Genomic DNA, 8,610 nt, shown 5'->3' with positions numbered 1-8,610 from the left:
CCCTGCCGTGTGCCCGTACAGCGGTTTACAACCACATATGGGGTGTTTCTGTAAACTACAGAATCAGGGCAATAAATATAGCGTTTTGTTTGGCTGTTAACCCTTGCTTTGTGGATAAAAATCTTGTAAAAATCAGTTTTGAATACCTTGAGTGGTGTATTTTTTAGAATGGGGTCATCTTTGGGTGGTTTCTATTATGTAAGCCTCACAAAGTGACTTCAGACCTGAACTGGTCCCTAAAAGTGGGATTTTGAACTTTTCTGAAAAATTTCAAGATTTACTTCTAAACTTCTAAGCCTTGTAACATCACCCAAAAATAAACTGTCATTTCCCAAAATGATCCAAACATGAAGTAGACATATGGGGAACTGAAAGTAATAACTATTTTTGTAGTTATTACTATGTATTATAGAAGTAGAGAAATTGAAACTTGGAAATCTGCAAAAAAAAATTATAAATAAAAATTATTTTTTTTACTCCATTTTACCAGTGTCATGAAGTACAATATGTGACGAAAAAACTATCTCAGAATGGCCTGGATAAGTCAAAGCGTTTTAAAGTTATCACCACTTAGTGACACTGGTCAGATTTTCAAAAAATGGCCAAGTCCTTAAGGTGAAATAGGGCCGAGTCCTTAAGGGGTTAATATCAGTTTGTGCTGCTATCTGTTTTAATTAGTCCGGGCTATACCTCGACGCCGTAGTATTTGATTTATTTATCTGTTGCCGGGCTTTTATTTCTCTTCCTGTCAGAGCAGAACAGACATGTTTGTGTCAGGTTCATGAAGATTGGAGACTGACTCCTCCCACACATAGTCACATGGTTTAGCCCCTCCTGTGGCACAGCCTAGATGAACATGATCCCTCCCACACATAGTCACATGGTCATGACATCATCACAGGTCCTTTACCTCCTTCACCTGCAGAAGCACATCCTGGAGCCTGACTCCTCCCACACATGATCACATGGTCGTGACATCATGAAAGGTCTTTTAGCCCAATACTCTTCCACCTTCCACATGCATGCAGTGTCCAGCGGTGCCAGTGGAGGTATGTGTACAGTCACCGCCATCATCTGTCAGGATTAGTGGGGCAGAGGGGTCATTAACCCTTTCACTGCGTGCTTCGGTCTCATCTGTACAAGAGGCAGCGACATCCTCTCCTGACTAATGAGCTCAGTAACCTTCCATTACTGGTTCAGAGATTTCACCGTCACTCATTGGTCAGGTGATGTGTCAGTCTGCCATTAGTGACCAATCAGAGTTCCCCTTCAGTCTTCCCCCAGCAACCTATCAGCAGTGACCTGCAGGGGGCGGGATCAGGAGTGAGAGGACAGAGCAGGACACTGGAGGCTCCTGTGGTAAGTGATGGGACGGCGGCTGGAGGCTGGAGACTGGAGGCTGGTACTGGAAGGACTTTTCTCCTGCTCTGCAGCCATTATTTATCTGCTGTATAGTAGAAGGACTCTATCCTGTGTGATGGAATCATAGAAGGGGCCCCTGCTCCTGTCCTGCCTCCTCCACCATGATAGAAGGGGCCCCTGTCTTCTGTCCTGCCTCCTCCACCATCATAGAAGGGGCCCCTGCTCCTGTCCTGCCTCCTCCACCATCATAGAAGGGGCTCCTGTCTTCTGTCCTGTCCTCTCCACCATCATAGAAGGGGCCCCTGCTCCTGTCCTGCCTCCTCCACCATCATAGAAGGGGCCCCTGCTCCTGTCTCCTCCACCATCATAGAAGGGGCCCCTGCTCCTGTCCTGTCTCCTCCACCATCATAGAAGGGGCCCCTGCTCCTGTCCTGCCTCCTCCACCATCATAGTGCTGGTCCCCGACCTGTGTCCTGCATCCTCCACCATCATAGTGCTGGTCCTCAACCTCCTGTGTCCTGTCTCCTCCACCATCACAGTGATGGTCCCTGGCCTCCTGTGTCCTGCCTCCTCCACCATCATAGTGCTGGTCCGCGGCCTCCTGTGTCCTGTCTCCTCCACCATCATAGTGCTGGTCCCCGGCCTCCTGTGTCCTATCTCCTCCACCATCATAGTGCTGGTCCCCGACCTTCTATGTCCTGCATCCTCCACCATCATAGTGCTGGTCCCGACCTCCTGTGTCCTGTCTCCTCCACCATCACAGTGATGGTCCCTGGCCTCCTGTGTCCTGCCTCCTCCACCATCATAGTGCTGGTCCGCGGCCTCCTGTGTCCTGTCTCCTCCACCATCATAGTGCTGGTCCCCGGCCTCCTGTGTCCTATCTCCTCCACCATCATAGTGCTGGTCCCCGACCTCCTGTCCTGCATCCTCCACCATCATAGTGCTGGTCCTCGGCCTCCTGTCCTGTCTCCTCCACCATCATAGTGCTGATCCCTGACCTCCTGTCCTGCCTCCTCCGCCATCATAGTGCTGGTCCGCGGCCTCCTGTGTCCTGTCTCCTCCACCATCATAGTGCTGGTCCGCGGCCTCCTGTGTCCTGTCTCCTCCACCATCATAGTGCTGGTCCCCGGCCTCCTGTGTCCTGTCTCCTCCTCCACCATCATAGTGCTGGTCCCCGGCCTCCTGTGTCCTGCCTCCTCCACCATCATAGTGCTGGTCCCCGGCCTCCTGTGTCCTCTCTCCTCCACCATCATAGTGCTGGTCCCTGACCTCCTGTGTCCTGTCTCCTCCACCATCATAGTGCTGGTCCCTGACCTCCTGTGTCCTGTCTCCTCCACCATCATAGTGCTGGTCCCCGACCTCCTGTGTCCTGTCTCCTCCACCATCATAGTGCTGGTCCCCGACCTCCTGTGTCCTGTCTCCTCCACCATCATAGTGCTGGTCCCTGGCCTCCTATGTCCTGCCTCCTCCACCATCATACTGCTGGTCCCCGACCTCCTGTGTCCTGTCTCCTCTACTATCATAGTGCTGGTCCCCGGCCTCCTGTGTCCTCTCTCCTCCACCATAATAGTGCTGGTCCCCGGCCTCCTGTGTCCTGCCTCCTCCACCATCATCATAGTGCTGGTCCCTGGCCCCCTGTGTCCTATCTCTTCCACCATCATAGTGCTGGTCCCCGGCCTCCTGTTCCCTGCTTCCTCCACCATCATAGTGCTGGTCCCAGGCGTCTTGTCCTCTCTCCTCGACCATCATAGTGCTGGTCCCCGGCCTCCTGTGTCCTGTCTCCTCCACCATCATAGTGCTGGTCTCCTGTATTCTGCCTCCTCCACCATCATAGTGCTGCTCCCCGTCCACCTGTGTCCTGTCTCATCCACCATCATAGTGCTGGTCCCCGGCCTCTTGTCCTCTCTCCTCGACCATCATAGTGCTGGTCTCCTGTCCTGCCTCCTCCACCATCATAGTGCTGGTCTCCTGTCCTGCCTCCTCCACCATCATAGTGCTGGTCACCTGTGTCCTGCTTCCTCCACCATCATAGTGCTGGTCCCCGGCCTCCTGTGTCCTCTCTCCTCCACCATCATAGTGCTGGTCCCTGACCTCCTGTGTCCTGTCTCCTCCACCATCATAGTGCTGGTCCCTGACCTCCTGTGTCCTGTCTCCTCCACCATCATAGTGCTGGTCCCCGACCTCCTGTGTCCTGTCTCCTCCACCATCATAGTGCTGGTCCCTGACCTCCTGTGTCCTGTCTCCTCCACCATCATAATGCTGGTCCCCGGCCTCCTGTGTCCTGTCTCCTCTACCATCATAGTGCTGGTCCCCGGCCTTTTGTGTCCTGTCTCCTCCACCATCATAGTGCTGGTCCCCGGCCTCCTGTGTCCTGTCTCCTCCACCATCATAGTGCTGATCCCTGACCTCCTGTCCTGTCTCCTCCACCATCATAGTGCTGGTCCCTGACCTCCTGTGTCCTGTCTCCTCCACCATCATAGTGCTGGTCCCTGACCTCCTGTGTCCTGTCTCCTCCACCATCATAGTGCTGGTCCCCGACCTCCTGTGTCCTGTCTCCTCCACCATCATAGTGCTGGTCCCCGACCTCCTGTGTCCTGTCTCCTCCACCATCATAGTGCTGATCCCCGACCTCCTGTGTCCTGTCTCCTCCACCGTCATAGTGCTGGTCCCAGGCCTCCTGTCCTCTCTCCTCCACCATCATAGTGCTGGTCCTCGGCTATAAAGAGAGAGAACACAACATCTACACTTTATTAGCTCCTCCGTTGTCTCCTCTAGCAGGGTCATCTTTAATATTGAATGGACCCTGGCCAAGAATTTACTTGGGCCCCCAGGATCCTGCCTTCCCACACCCTAGCAGGCAATCACGGCCTCCACCACAACACACACACAACCTCATCAATACAATGCACAGGAATGTGCAGTGCGTGAGTATATCATAGCCAACCCATAGGGAAGTATTGGGAGGCTACTGTACATGCGCGGCTTCATAGAGATGCTTTGAATCAATGCATTTCTATGAGGACTGTTTAGCGTGAATGCCAGTGTGCATTACTGGACAAGCGAGCACCTCTAGTGGCCGTCTGATGAGTGGCCGTCTGATGAGTGGGCACTAATGTAAAAACTGCCTTTTTTTCTGAAAAGGCAGTGTTTGCATGGAAAAGCTTGCAGAGACACCAGAACACACTTGCTATAGACACCAGAACTACGACGTTTACCTGTTGTGGTTCTGGTGACTATAGTGTCCCTTAATATAGAGGGGGAAAAGAATCAGCACAAAAGTATCAAATAAAATGGCTGCATAATTATTCTACAATGTGCAGTTAGTACTGTACTACTAACCCCTCCATATGTAACACCACAGATAACACAGTGATAACTCTCTGAGTACAGATAATGTAATAGATGTCACCTGCAGTCCTATGTAACACCACAGATAACACAGTGATAACTCTCTGAGTACAGATAATGTAGTAGATGTCACCTGCAGTCCTATGTAACACCTCAGATAACACAGTGATAACCCTCTGAGTACAGATAATGTAGTAGATAACACCTGCAGTCCTATGTAACATCACAGATAACACAGTGATAACTCTCTGAGTACAGATAATGTAGTAGATATCACTTGCAGTCCTATGTAACATCACAGATAACACAGTGATAATTCTCTGAGTACATACACTAATAGTGTAAACATGATGTCCCCCAAAAACAATTGTGGTAAGCTGATACTATGCCATGTTGCTCCCAAAAGTCCCACCAATAGTAATAATTCTCTGCTAGAGCACACATGGTAGTAATAGTGTGCCAGTATAATGTGCCAGTGCAAAAAATACCCCCAGTTGAGCTAATGTCCCCATAATATGCCAGCATAAAATACCCCTAAATAGTGCCCCCATAGTGCTCCTCTTCCCCCCTTCCTCCTAGTGCCCCCCATAATGTACCAGTATAAAATGCCCCATATATAGTGCCCCAGTAGATGCCCTCAGTGTCCCCCATAATTTGCAAGTATAAAATACCCCTTCTTAGTGCCCCCCCACCGCTGACCCCATAGTACTCCTCTCCCCCCTTCCCCATATTACCCACCATAATGTGTCCCAGTATAAAATGCCCCTATACAGAGCCCCCCAGATAAAATACCCCTTCTTTGTGGTCTCAGTAGATGCCCCCCAATAGTGTGCCAGTAAAAAGTGCCCCCATAGATGCCCCCAATCATGTGCCAGTAAGAAATGCCCCCATAGATGCCCCCCAATCATGTGCCAGTGAGAAGTGCCCCCATAGATGCCCCCCAATCATGTGCCAGTAAGAAATGCCCCTATAGATGCTCCCCAATCATGTGCCAGTAAGTAGTGCCCCCCAATCATGTGCCAGTGAGAAGTGCCCCCATAGATGCCCCCCAATCATGTGCCAGTAAGAAATGCCCCTATAGATGCTCCCCAATCATGTGCCAGTAAGTAGTGCCCCCCAATCATGTGCCAGTGAGAAGTGCCCCCATAGATGCCCCCAATAATGTGCCAGTAAGAAGTGCCCCCCCATAGATGCCTCCATAGCGCTCCTCTACTGTACTGTACTGTACCATATAAAAAATAAATAAACTCACATACTTACCTCCATCAGATGGCAGCGATGCGATGCAGGCTTCTTCCGGCCTGTGTCCCGTGCTGTACGGCTCAGACCGCACGATGACGTCATCGCAGGCCAAGTTCCTGCAGTCTATCAATCAGAGGAACGGGGAAGGGAGACTCCTCTCCCCTGCCCCGCAACATCCATCTGTATCGCTGTCTTGAGAGGACGGCGATACAGATAACTATGGAGATGGAAGCGCTCATCTCCCTGTGCCCTGCTGCCGCCCCCCACTTGTCACCAGGGCCGCGCCGCCTGAGCCTCACTTTGCCTAATTGGCGGTGCGGCCCTGCTAGCGCCCCCCGGATTCCCACACGCTACGCCACTGGCCAGCGGAGATCAAGAGGCAGCTGCCTTGGGCCCCCCAGGAGCAACTGGTCCCGGGCAGCTGCCCCTTTTGCCCTGCGTTAAAGACGGCCCTGGTCTCCAGTAATTGTATTTTACATGGGATTTTGTAGGATTTGACATCGTCTCATCTTCTCTCCATTCAGGTTCCTACAATATAGGATCCGCTCAGTGGATATCTTCTATATAAGACCCTTCTGATTGACCCATCAAGGATGGACAGGGACAAGATGGCGGAGAGTATAATAAATCTCACCCTAGAGATCCTCTTCCGGCTTACTGGAGAGGTGAGAGGTTCTGATGATGTCACATTACATCATCTTATCTATGTTACTAACAGATGGACATGACTGGAGAGGTGAGGGACTCTGGAGATGTATGGAGTGATATTTATTACTGTGTCTCTCCATAACCAGGACTACACAGTAGTGAAGAAGACCTCTAGTGAGCACTGTCAGGACCCTGTGTCTGAAGGATGGGGAAGAACCCTGAGCCCAATCATGGGGCCTCCACCTCACCTCCTGATACATGAGGAAATCAATAGAGAGAAGATCCTAGAACTCACCAACAAGATGATTGAGCTGCTGACTGGAGAGGTGACACTGCTGGGACATTATACAGGAACGCTATGAAGGGATCTGGGTGATGACTGTATCATTGTGTTGTCAGGTTCCTATAAGGTGTCAGGACGTCACCATCTATTTCTCCATGGAGGAGTGGGAGTATTTAGAAGGACACAAAGATCTGTACAAGGACGTCATGATGGAGGATCACCGGCCCCTCACATCACCAGGTAATAGACATGACTAAATACACACGTCCTCTCATTATCTGTATGTAAGGAAGGAATTCAGTCACTGGATGTGTTTCCTACAGTTAAGAAGAAGAGAAGAACAAAGGAGAGATGTCCCAGTCCTCTTCTTCCACAGGATGGTTCAGAAGAACATCACAATGTCCCACAGGATGATCAGGTAGATGGAGATAAGGTCTCATGAAATGTCCCCTATGATCTGTAGAAGGCTGTGAAGATCTTGTCTTCAGTCTTGTTTTATCCACCAGTATTATATGTTTTATCCTTGTCTAATGAGAAAGGTGGAGATGACAGGATCACAGCTGACCATAGACATTACATGTTGTCTGGATCTTCTCACAATCTTCTGGCTTTGCAGCCTATAAGAGGGTTCTCCTCTTTGAATTGCTGCAGACCTTGGTTACACAATAATGGCCTGTCCTACAATGCATCTATAGGTCTCTACTCCTTGCCATAGCCTGCCGCACCTGGGAATTTCACATAGGGTTGCACCATTCTCCGAGAGGATGCTTCTATGCGCATTCATGTTACAAAAGGAACTAGACCCAAGATACCATTATAAAACTATCATCTTTATTGAACATTCATGTCAAAAATACATAATAAAGCCGCATAAGATTCGGATAAATAATAATGAGGTGAGCCCGCTTACAAAGTACAGATAATCACAAAATCTAATCAATCAAAAGTAGTAAAGGCAAGTGAAAAAGGTAACACTGAAGGGCACCACTAGGATCCTTACATAGCAAAAGTACCAACACGGCTCACCCGCCACTCCCGACCCGCGTTTCACCAATGGCTTCGTCTCGGCACTCTCCTTTACGTCTATTGATTGGTTAGATTTTGAGATTATCTGTACCGTGTAAGCTGGCTCGCCCTCCTTATTTTTTTTCAGTATTTTCTGTGACTTTGTTATATATTTTTTACATGAATTTTCAATTAAGATTGTAGTTTTATCATGGTATCTTGGTTCTCGTACAATTTGGTGATTTTGCTTTGTTTGGTACGGTATGACCAGTTATATTTATTGAGGCCCCTTTTTTGGTTGATATGCGCATGCATGGTTCTTTGTGGCGATACTACATATCCTTCCATGGCTGCAAACACGCAGTGTGCGTATCACACTATAGTGTACATTAGAGTATGGTCCCAACACACCAGGTGGCCAACATAGTTCCACTCAAGGTCCTTCATAACGGATACAGTATCTTTGAGGAACTGACTATATAGAAAAACCCAATAGTTCACATAGATTTCCAGGAAGAAGGACATGAGCTCTCTAAAGACATGAAGATACTCCTAAAACACACCCCAACTATCATACACAAGCACCTCGCCCAGCCCTCACTGCTCTGTAACAGGAGATGTTTGTGCTTGGATCCTGGGATCCCAAATTTGCAGGAACCCATCCAGTATTCCCTTTCAGTGATGAGCAGCAGGGGCAATATTCGAATTTGCGATATTTCACG

The 8,610-nt window shown here is 49.6% G+C and overlaps 1 long non-coding RNA gene across 1 annotated transcript; it reads left to right on the top strand.

The window, feature by feature from the left end:
- The first annotated feature begins 934 nt into the window (after positions 1 to 934).
- Positions 935 to 6,804, top strand: LOC121004571. Its single transcript, XR_005779770.1, has 3 exons — positions 935 to 1,049; positions 6,477 to 6,617; positions 6,747 to 6,804. It is a non-coding gene; the product is annotated as an uncharacterized LOC121004571 (long non-coding RNA).
- Positions 6,805 to 8,610: the final 1,806 nt, after the last annotated feature.

Source organism: Bufo bufo, chromosome 6, assembly GCF_905171765.1.
Source record: "Bufo bufo chromosome 6, aBufBuf1.1, whole genome shotgun sequence".
Taxonomy (NCBI): Eukaryota; Metazoa; Chordata; class Amphibia; order Anura; family Bufonidae; genus Bufo; species Bufo bufo.
The sequence above is the reverse complement of the archived record's forward strand: the minus strand, read 5'-3'. Positions and strand labels throughout refer to the sequence as shown.